We start from the raw sequence: 12367 nt of genomic DNA, 5'->3' as shown, positions 1-12367 counted from the left end.
GCAGCCTAAACGTCTATCAACAGATGACTGGAAAAAGTTGTGGTATATTTATACAATGGAATATTATTTGGCCATAAAAATGACAACATAATGCCATTTGCAGCAACATGGATGCCCTGGAGACTGTCATTCTAAGTGAAGTAAGCCAGAAAGAGAAATAAAAATACCATATGATGTCATTCATATGTGGAATCTAAAAAAAAAAAAAAGACAAATGAACTTAAATATAAAACAGAGACAGAATACAAACTTGTGGTTGCCAGAGGGGAGGGGGGTGGGAAGGGATAAACTTGGAGTTTGAGAGATTTGTAGATACTGACAAGTATACATAGAATAGATAAACAAATTTATACTGTATAGCACAGGGAAATATATTCAAGATCTTATAGTACTTCATAGTGAAAAAGTATGAAAATGAATATTGTGTATTAATGTATGACTAAAAAATTTTGCTGTACACCAGAAACTGACACAACACTGTAAACTGATTTTGCATCAATAATAAAAAAAATAGTAAATTAAAACACAGTTCTTAGATCACTGTACTCAATCATAATAGTCAATACGGCTCTGTAAAAACCAGTTCACAGCTTCCAGGTCCAAGAAAGGAAATTCATAGGCAATGATCACCTACTGTGTGCCGTGTACCAGTTCAGCCTGGTTCCTTCTAGGTAAACAGAGCTTGGGGTTGGTGGGAAAGTAGAAGACTTGGACGACAGCCTGAGTTCTTGGAGCTGGTGATGGGACATGGGGAGAGCCATGAAGCAAATGATGACGTCTGAGTCCCAAGTGACGAGTCCTCTGGAGTAAGGAGTAGCTCCAAAACCTCAGTTCAGGGCCATGAAGGGAGAAGAGGGTGGAAAGAGAAGGACTGGATCCGGAATGAAGGTTTTATAGCTGCTGATGCCTAGTGAGTCCCAGAGGATAACCATGAACACTGGGTAGGGAGAAAGAACCCTTCAAAGAGTATCTTTAACTCATTTGTGAATGTGTGCAGGGGGCACCGGGGGAAGGATCAGGTATCAAATTAGTACAATGCAATCATTACCTCAATCCTCACAGCCCTATGAGTTGCCACCCCCATTCTCCACACGTGAAAACAGATTCAGGGAGGTTAAGTAACTTGCCCAACTTCAACTCCAAAGCCAATATTCTTTCTACTACATCTCATTATGTCCCAAAGGCTAAGCAACAGGGAAGGGTTCCCCTGCTGCAGAGTGTAGACTCAGCCAAGGAGGCTATATATAATATCACATGAATCAAGCCCCAAGTTGGGGAAGTGAGAACTTGTAGACACAATATTTGAATATCAAGTTAAATCAACTTAAAAAAAAAAGAAACTTTTTCATAATAAGCTATCACAAAATGTTTATAAACAAGAGTATTTTACTGTGTTACAGAAGCATATATTTTCATCTCTCATTCTCTCACTTGTTTTTATAACTGAGTGTTGTGCTGGAATTTGTCTGGGTTAGAATAAAGTAGAAACTGGATTTTAACCAGCTTGAAAACAAAACACAAGACAGAAGGATATTGAAATGTATATACTCCTATCCAAAACAAAGGATTCACTAGTAAAGCTGGGTAGGAGAACGAAGCTTAGACTCACAGCAGAAAAAGAGGTTCATACTACTCCACAAATGAACAGTCAGACAACTTCAATCTTCCTCACTCAAGCCCAGCTCCAACGTGGGACTAGCAGGCCCTGCACCCTGAACGCCAAGGACAGAATTACAAAACACTCTACCTGAGCTCCTGTAAATCTCAGAAAGGGTTCTTCTTTGTTGCATAAGATGCAGTAAGAAAGGTGGAGAGAGGGGCCCAAAGTATTTCTCCAGTCCGACTTTCCATCATCAGGATTGGAACAGAAACCTGAGGACTGGGGTAACATGCATCTGTCCCAATATATGCCAGGTTTTTAGTCTTTTAGAATATTACGGTGTGTTTTATTGCCATCATGTTAGTTGATTTTAGGTTGCTTGGTGACAGGCTTTAAACATTTTTTTTTTTTTTAGTAATTATGTTTTAATCTGTATTCAGAAAAAATATATAACACATTTTAGCAAATCATGAGATAAAGATTTTTAAAGTATACACACTAGTTTAAGAAAAAATGTATCAGTATTAGTATGGGTGATGTGCACATAAAGAATCATACGAAGGGAGGTTGGAAATGATGTCACACCCACTTAAGTAAGAGTCAGAAGCAAGCCAGGGCAGGCCGTCCCGAGGCAGGGTGGGCTGCCTGTGTGGTGCTGGTGTGTCCTCACCACCCTACACTCTGCGTCTTTCTACATGAAGTTCCCCTCTGGGATGCCTGATGGGCATTTCACTTTTTGCTTACAAAAGACTAGCAACATGAGTCAGGCAGGGTTCCATGCAGCACCCTAAGGTCAAAGTTCACTCCCTATTCTATTTCCTATCACTACTTACGGCCAGTCGTGTTATCCAAAATAGATCACCAGACTTATGACATGAATCGGAAACACTGGATCAACAACATAAAAATGCATCAAATGTCAAGACAAGGATGCCCACTATCACCACTCCTACTCAACATAGTCTTGGAAGTCCTAGCCACAGCAATCAGGCAAGAGAGAGAAATAAAAGGGATCCAAATTGGAAAAGAAGAGGTAACAGTGTCACTATATGCTGATGACATGTTACTATATATAGAAAACCCTAAAAGGTCCACACAAAAACTACTAGAGCTGATTGAAAAATTCAGCAAGGTAGCAGGTTACAAGATTAACGTTCAAAAATTAGTTGCATTTCTTTACACTAATGATGAATCAACAGAAAAAGAAAGTAAAGAAACAAGCCCCTTTAAAATAGCACCCAAAGTAATAAAGTACCTAGGAATAAATCTAACCAAGGAGGTGAAAGAATTATACACAGAAAACTATAAACCATTGATGAAGGAAATTAAAGAAGACTTTAAAAAATGGAAAGATACCCCATGCTCTTGGATTGGAATAATCAATATTGTTAAAATGGTCACACTGCCCAAGGCAATCTACAGATTTAATGCAATCTCTATCAAATTACCCAGGACATATTTCACAGAACTAGAACAAATCATAATAAAATTTATATAGAACCATCAAAGACCTAGAATTGCCAAAGCATTACTGAAGGGAAAGAAAGAGGCTGAAGGAATAACTCTCCCAGACTTCAGACAATACTATAGAGCTACAGTCATCAAAACAGCATGGTACTAGTACAAAAACAGATATATAGACCAATGGAACAGAATAGAGAACCCAGAAATGAACCCACAAACTTTTGGTCAACTAATCTTCGACAAAGGAGGCAAGAATAGACAATGGAATCAAGACAGTCTCTTCAGCAAATGGTGTTGGGAAACCTGGACAGCAGCATGTAAAGCAATGAGGCTAGAACACTCCCTTACACCATACACAAAAATAAACTCAAAATGGATCAAAGGCTTAAACATAAGACAAGATACAATAAACCTCCTAGAAGAAAATATAGGCAAAACATTATCTGACATACATCTCAAAAATGTTCTTCTAGAACAGTCTACACAAGCAATAGAAATAAAAGCAAGAATAAACAAATGGGACCTAATGAAACTTACAAGCTTCTGCACAGCAAAGGAAACCATAAGTAAAACAAAGACAACCTACAGAATGGGAGAAAATTTTTGAAAATGAAACCGACAAAGGCTTGATCTCCAGAATATATAAGCAGCTCATATGACTTAGTAAGAAACAACCAAACAACCCAATCCAAAAATAGGCAAAAGACCTAAACAAGCAATTCTCCAAGGAAGAAATACAAATGATCAATAGGCACATGAAAAAACACTCAATATCACTAATTATCAGAGAAATGCAAATCAAAACTACAATGAGGTATCACCTCACACCAGCCAGAATGGACATCATTCAAAAGTACACAAATGACAAATGCTGGAGAGGCTGTGGAGAAAAGGGGAACCCTCCTACACTGCTGGTGGGAATGCAGTTTGGTGCAGCCACTGTGGAGAGCAGCATGGAGATTCCTCAAAAGACTAGGAATAGACTTACCATATGACCCAGGAATCCCGCTCCTGGGCATATATCCAGAAGGAACCCTAATTCAAAAAGACACCTGCACCTCAATGTTCATAGCAGCACTATTTACAATTGCCAAGACATGGAAGCAGCCTAAACGTCTATCAACAGATGACTGGAAAAAGTTGTGGTATATTTATATGATGGAATATTATTTAGCCATAAAAACTGACAACATAACGCTGTCTGCAGCAACATGGATGTTCCTGGAGAATGTCATCCTAAGTGAAGTAAGCCAGAAAGAGAAAGAGAAATACCATATAAGATCGCTCATATGAGGAATCTAAAACAAAAACAAAAACAAAAACAAAATATAAATCCAAATAGAACAGACTCATAGACATTGAATACAAACTTGTTGTTGCCAAGGGGGTGGGGGGTGGGAAGGGATAGATGGGATTTCAAAATTGTACAATAGATAAACAAGATTATACTGCATAGCACAGGGAAATATATACAAGATCTTGTGGTAGCTCATAGCAGAAAAAAATGTGACAATGAATATATATATATATATATATATATATATATATATATATATATATATGTATGTATGTATAACTGTTAAATTGTGCTCTACACTAGAATTTGACACAATATTGTAAAATGACTATCACTCAATAAAAAGTGTAAAAAATAAAAAAAATTTTCAAAAAGTAAAAAAAAAATTCTAGAAATGGCAAAATTAAAGAAATGGGGAACATATTATAGGTTTCCAGGGAATAAGAGATGGTAAAGTGGGAGGGAAGTCTGTATGGCTGTGAAAGAGTAACATAAAGGATCCTTGAGGTGATGGAGATGCTCTGTGTCTTAACTGTATCAATGTTAATATCCTAATTGTGATATTGCAGTATAACTTAGAGTGAGATTACCTTTGGGGGGAACTGGGTAAAAGGTTATAGACCCTCTGTTATTTCTTACAGCTGCATGCCAATCTACAGTTATCTCAAAATAAAAAAGATTAATTTTTAAAAGTCAAAAGGTGGAGGCAAAATCAGGGAAACAAGTATGTCAGTTTGTCAGTTATGGCATGAGTCTCAGAACCTTGACATCCTAACGGCCAGTGACCCTGACTGCTGCAGAAGCCTCAGGCTTTCTGGAGTAGTTCACAGCACTCTGCCAAGTGCTGTAGACACACTCGGTTTTCAGAGCCAAGAATTAAAGAAAAAAGGATGTTCACCTCAATCAGTGAGTGTTTAGGTCATTCAAGGTTTCACCACGTAAGGTAATCTTTTAATATACTTTTTTTCACTGTTAATAATATCATGTATCTGAATTATATCATATCATGTGAAACTTTTTTTATTGAAGTAAAGACAGTTTACAATGCTGTGTTAATCTGGTGTACAGCGAAATAGTTAAGTCATACATATACTATTTTTGATCAACAAAGCAGACTGGTGGTCACAGGAGGTTTGTTTCCTCTAAAACCTATGAACAATTTTTTACCTTCAGAACTGGTTTCATGAAATATTACTCATGTTTTTAAGATTCAGTGCTGCTGAGCACAAGAAAGCAGATTTTATATTCTTCGTTGGGGGGGGGGGTCACTTTCTTAACTCCAAAGGAAAAAACTTTCTGTAGATCTATGAAAATATCTGGCCTATTTATCAGAGTTTTTATGTTCTGTTCAATTTAGCTGTTTTACCTATGATGAAGCTTAGCTGTTAGAGCTTAGCTGTAGCTCAGCCAAATAATAGAGCTAAGAATTTCCTCATATTTAGAAACTTTTAAATGTTTCCAATATTATTTGCTGATCTTTCAGAATTTTCCCCCAGAATCTGAATATTGATTTAGATGAGATTGGAGTCAGTTTACAAAAATCCTGTTATCTGAATTTTTATGTTAAAATGAAACCAAATTATAATTACTCCTTTGCAAGACTCCATATCATCTTATCTACGTTAGGCCACAAATCATCCTAATTGGGGTTTTCTTTTTGTTTTTTACCTTCTTGTAATACACTATGTCTTAAGCCTCTTGGTTCTCCCCTTCCCTATAGTTCATGATCAACTCTGCTGTCTTATCCTTTTCCCCACCTCTAAGAGTGGCATGCCCTAGCACCTTGTCCTTGAAACTGTATTCCATCCACTTCAAACCCTAAGGAACCTCATTCCTTTTAATAGCTTTCTATAACTTACTAACTCCTGATTTTGAGCTGTGAAGCCCTGTTTGGGAGATTGAGGCTGTGTCAACCTTGATGTTTAACATAAACTCCATCACATATTTGACCAGTGACTAGCTGTTCTGTGGTTGTTTGATGTTTTGCAGGAAAAGCCCTTCTGTTGCGGTGGGGGACCACAGTGAAAATACATCATCTGAGGACACCAATCATACCGTGCTGATTCATGGCCCCATAGAGCTCGTAAGAGGCTGGAGGAGGCAGAAGGGGCAACTCGTCCCAAACAGTGATACATTGCTTACATCTAAAGTCAAGTATGCATACCCTACGCTCTTTCGATTATCATAAAGTTGCATGTCCACTAACCCTTACTGTAAGAAAATGTGACAGGCAGGGTCTCTCTTGTCTGGGGCTTTCAGACAGGTGATAAAAGTAAGAGAGGGGGAAACTACAGATCATTATCAGTGCTTCTAATACAAGGTAGACAGGACACCATGTAAAGAAGATGACAGGCTGCTATTACAGAGGGGATGTCTAGCAGGGCTGCTCAAAGTGGCAGCCTTTAAACTGCACCTATGGGATGAGCAGCAGCCACCATTCCCAGACAAGGTGTCTGCGCCTTATAGGCTGAGAGACAGCAGGCCTAGGTGGGTGCAGCTTGGCCTCTGGGAGGGAGGAGATCAATGAAAGCCAATGTGACTGGAGCCTACAGTGTGGGGCATATTAGATATAATACTGTGTTCAGGGGTCCCAGTCACACGGGGTCTCCACAGGCCATAAGAAGGGGCTGAAATACTATGCTGAGCCAGTATCACCAGCAGTCACCATATCTGGTTTATATTAGCAAAATTTTCGGCATATGGGGAGACCTCTCTCCCTCCTCTAGAAGCCCACCAATCCTATTGGATTAGAATCTTACCCTGATGACCTCATTTAACCTTAATTACATCCTAAATGCTCTGTCCCCAAATACAGCCATACTGTCAGTGAGGGCTTCAATGCATAAAACGGGGTGTTAGCGGGGATGAGGGAGACGCAGTTCTGTAGGTGGTAATAACTAGCAGGACCGAATGCTGCCACCTTGTACAAGTTCTCACAATGATTTTTAGAAAACCACCTACAAGATCACTCTCATATTAATATTTGAGTGTATTCATGATCATTGTTAATATGAAATAATTTACATTTTCCAGTAAGAAACTACAGCTAAACAAAATCCTCTTGAGCCGATAAACTTATTTCTCCCCTGCCATATCGCACTCTTAGATGGAGTATTGTGTTCTGTCCTGAATCAATCTGTTCAAATTAACAATCTCAGTTTGGCACCAAGTTTTTCCACTTAGCCATAAGAACGGTGGGGGTGGGGGGACTGAGGTTCCATTCTGCCTCAGCTCACCTGGACTTCAGCTGGAAACTCACTCCTCTTCAGATTTATACTGCAGAAGCCAGCACAAATGGAACAGCTGACTAACTGCTACCTATGTATTTGGTCAGAATAGGTGAATTTCAGTTTGCGTATAGTAATAAATGGGACTTAAATGTTTATTTTTTCAGAGATATTTCTCCAGTTGTGTGAGATGCTAATATTCAGTGACAATTGTTTTGAGATTTTTGTCATTTTTCATACTACATACATTAGAAACTTCTGTTCTCAAGAATTAAAGTCAGATAAAGTCTTCAATATCACTTTGATATTCACTGAAATGCTTAATAGTTTTTCCTAACAAAATTGTTATTTTATTTTTTAGAACAGGATCTACATTATAAACATTAACATATTAGTACTAGTAGAGTCCTATGAAGAACCTGTAAATGGGGACCTCATATAGCACACACCATCTTTAGACATCACTGCTCAAATTTAGTTATTAAAGAATACAGAGACAATGAAAGACAAATTTTATTTAGGTCTAAAGATGAAGATTACTGATAACTTATTGAAATGAAAGGTACTAATAGAATCTTTCATGATCCCAACTCCCAAGCATCTGAGGGAACACCCCTGTCTGAGAATAGGGGAATTTCTGCAGAATCTTACAAATTCCACAGCTCACTGGGACTCGCCCTCTGCTATAAAGGTTGAGGGGGAGGAAAGGGGAGGGGTTTCCATCTTGTTAACAGATTGTAATAAGGACACATGATGTAAACTGAAAGTTCAGTCCTCCTCTCCCTTTTCCTTGATCCACTTAACATTAGATTGATTCTCTAATTCCTACTGAGAAAATCTCCGAGTAGGTGACTGGGTATGAAGAAACACAGTGAGACTCTAGGAGAATCCCCTGGAAGATAAAGTTTTATTGTGATATTTTAAATATTTCTACACTAACATCTGCCTTTTTGATACGATGTCATGAGATTTATCATCTCACTCCCCAAGTGAAAGAACAGTCCCATCAGAAAGCCTGGTGGCTCTAGGGAAAAAGCAGGAAAGAGGAGGTGGGTACTTCAGGGAACTATAGGTCAACACCCATGGACGCCAAGTGGTTGTTAGCACAGACTCATGAGTTACACAGTCTGGGTTCAAATCCATTTTTTGTTGCTCCTGGCAATTTGTTTAGCCTCTCTGTGAGTTTCCTCACCCATAAAATGAGGCTAATAATGACTATATGATGTAGTCATTTGGCAATGAAATAAAATAATGTTTATAAAATATTTAGAACAATGCTTGGCATATGGTAAGTGCTCAGTGTTACAGAAGAGTGGAAACCCTGCTCTAGGTTTTCAGATAATTTCTTGGTTTAGTTTCAAGGGAGTGCATAATGTTGGCACTTCATTGAACTAAGGAGAGAATTCCTGAAACGACCTTTTCTAGGTCTGTCTGAAAGTTTCTACACAGTACCTCAAGTGTCTATACACAGACACCTACATCAGAAAAAAAAAAAAAGTGTAAAATCTAGCAGATATATGTGTCTATAATTCCCACCGGCCACATACTTTTAGCTTGATAATGCCTTTACAGTCACTGTCTAGAAAAATAATTTTATCTGATGGTGTTTCATAAAAACTTTCAAATACACAGACATAGGGTAAAACTGATAAAACGGAATGCAGCAAAAGCCCATCCTGTATCAGAAGACAAGTTTCCATCATATTTATACTCATGGTGCCCTGAGCTTTGAATCTAGACCTTTCATTATTTTCATTCCATAAACCCCACTGAAGAGGTGTTTCTTAACTCTTCCATGAATCAGTGGAGTCATTGGAATGTCTGCACATGTGCTGTCTCTGATCTCATTTAACCTTGAGTGTTTCTACACATGGTTCTGAATAGCAGGGCTTTCCAGAGCGCTGTGCCCAAGTTCCCTAGGCATCCTTCATAGGGCGTGTAGCTGTGATTAAATCCTAGGCCTACATGAGCACTTCATGTGTGAGTTAACCAAGAGATACAGTGTTTCATGTTAGAAGTCAAAAGAGAATAGGCCGAAACAGTCAGAAAGCAATTTCACTGGTGATACTCACCTTCTGACTCCTCAGAGGTAAACGCAAAATACGTCCTTCACTTACATAGAAGACATCCTGGCCACTGGTCTGGGATTGATTGTTTCATTGATTTTTAAGTTGGGTTTAGTCTGTATGCTAAGTTTTTCTGCTTTAGATAGACTTTAAGAGAAAATGTTACAGACAAAATCTAAGGAAAGGAAATTTAAAATAACCTATGCTTTAAAAGCTAGAAAATCTTAAAAATTAACGTAAAAAATGTATTCTAAATCTTTTTCTCTGTTAAAAAAATTGCATAACTATTTTTACAAATCATGTATCATGTAACTTTGTTCAGTCCCTCCAATGTTTTTTGAAGCAAGACATGAATGAATAATAAATTACAATAATTACAAAAATTACATACATAATATATAATAACAAATGTAAGAATAAACGATTTAATGGTTCTCTGGTAAATCTCTAAAATATAAACCATGGTCCATTCTCATTTCTCATCATTCAGAAAACGCCTATTTGCTACCATCATGGAAGTGTTTTCAGGGCCTTCCTGGACTATGCTCTGCTTAACACAGATTTGGGAAAGGCCTTCCTAACCACTCCCTGTGCTGTGCACAGAGGGTAATAGAGTTGAAGAAGCCATGCTTTGCCTGGAGTAGTGAGAACTAGCATTTTACCAAGAACACAGTGGCCTCATTACATTTAAGAAACAAACTAACAGAAGTCTTGTCTGGTTATCTTTGCAGGTATAAAAAGAACTTCAATATAAAATATAAAATCCCACTGAACACCGTGTGGACTGCCAACTGTACAGACAAAAGCAGGGGAAGCCATCAATGCATGCAAGTCCTTTGCTTGGGCTGGCCCACGGTGAACGTCGTGGCCACCTTTATGTAAGACCTACAGCTTGGTCCTGATATTACATGAGTTATAAAGGGAAACATTTAAATTGGATTATATACTAAGTCAGTGACTCACTTTCTGACCTCCCATAATGACACTTGTATGCCTTGTACTCTCCCCCCAAAAAGGTTTCTATGTGCAATTGATGATAAATAGGGGGAACTATTGGAGGACTGTCCTTTAGTTTTGATCAGCGGTTTTTCAAATGGGCTATAGGAGCCACCTGGGGAGTTGGATCTTCATGAGTTCATGGTGTTCGTGTAAGTGGAAAGAGGATCACGAGATCAGGTCTCCAGGGCCCCTCTCTAACAGCCTGCCCCCGATGCCTGGGGAGTATCTGTGTTTCTCAATCCCTGGAATATCTTTCTTGTGCAAGTACTATTAAGTAGTCCAGTTACATTTGAAAAGTTGCCTTTACACTGCCAAGTTAATTCCTTTGAAGACAGGATTTACTTACAGAAATAAAGTGAATTATGCCATCAAATATTAGGCTTTCTGAGTTGCTGTGTACAGATTATCTTACCTGGTGTCTGTAGACAGGTGATCATCTTAAAACAAAGGTATGAGTCCATGGAGTGCAGGTCAGTTTTCCATGAAACATTCTTGGTTGGAGTGAGGATGGGGAACGTGGCCATCCTGAGTCGACACTCCCGGGTTCACTGGGGTCATGCAACTTTCACATCTGCCACCTGGAACAACCACAGCCCAAGTCACGTTCTTCTTATGCACATCTAGTATGCATAGCAAGCACTCAACTCTTTTCTTGTCCTTCTCACCCTATGCTACCAAAATCTCATGTATCATCATAAAGACAATTAAAATGTTGCTGAGTCATTAATTTATAAAACTCTAGAGTGCAGCTGTTGACTTAAGGAAAATTTTCAAAGCTTTTTGGGAAGAACCATGTATTTGTCTCATTCTCTACATATTTTCTTTCTATGAATTATTTCTCTAAAGATTAACAGTTGCTATTGTTTAGTATCTTTTCCAAGTTGCAGGTGAAATGAAGCACTTTCATTTGGGAATATACAAAGGTTTTGATAAGGGAGTGTCCAAGAGACATTTTTCCTAGTGACGGGGGAAATGTAGAAGCCATGTTTACATGTTATACTGGTTCAAAGGCTGCATAAATACATATAAGGCAGTAACAACACCTGGCACCGAGGGCCTTGGCTATTTGCTGTTTTACTCTTCTGCAGATTGGCCTGAGTAATTAGAGGCTGTGTCCATGGACATATGCAGGGTGGGGAGCTAAGAGGGCATTCTTTCCTGATGAATTGGGTACTGATATGGTGACAGGGAAGGCAAGTGCAGTGTTGCTGGTAGGAAGATAAAATGTGGCAGCCCGTGCAGAACAGTCAAGAGAAATAAAAACATACATCCACACAAAAATTTATACAGAATGTTCATAGCAGTATTATCCATAGTAGCCAAAAAAAAAAAAAAAAAAAAAAAAAGTAGAAACAACCTAAGTATTTATCAGCTGAGGAATGGATAAACAAAAGGTGGTGTAGAGGCTGAGGATGGGGGTGGAATGGGGAGTGAGTGTTTAATGGACACAGAGTTTCTGCTTCTGGGTGATGAAAACATTCCAGAACTAGATAATGGTGATGGTCGCACAACATTGTCAAAGTACTGAAGGTCACTAATGGTCAATGTGATGCTATGTGTAATTTACCACAATAAATAAAACCCTAGTAAGTGGTAAATCCATGTATGAATGAATGTTAAAGCATTTTCAGCTTTGGGTATTAAATGCTGTGGAAAGTTTAGCAGATACAATACTAACCTTTAATAATTTAGCAGTAGCTGGATTGATCTTAAT

At 38.4% G+C, this 12367-nt stretch overlaps 1 long non-coding RNA gene across 1 annotated transcript in view; it reads left to right on the top strand.

The window, feature by feature from the left end:
• Window positions 1-6468, top strand: part of LOC116156768 (uncharacterized) — a 148644-nt gene extending 142176 nt beyond the window's left edge. The window contains exon 8 of the long non-coding RNA XR_010382821.1: window positions 6351-6468. This is a non-coding gene — a long non-coding RNA (uncharacterized LOC116156768). The remainder of the gene's footprint in view (window positions 1-6350) is intronic.
• Window positions 6469-12367: the final 5899 nt, after the last annotated feature.

This window comes from Camelus dromedarius, chromosome 2 (genome assembly GCF_036321535.1).
Source record: "Camelus dromedarius isolate mCamDro1 chromosome 2, mCamDro1.pat, whole genome shotgun sequence".
Lineage (NCBI taxonomy): Eukaryota > Metazoa > Chordata > Mammalia > Artiodactyla > Camelidae > Camelus > Camelus dromedarius.
Note: the sequence above shows the minus strand (reverse complement) of the source record. Positions and strands in the feature narration are given on the sequence as shown.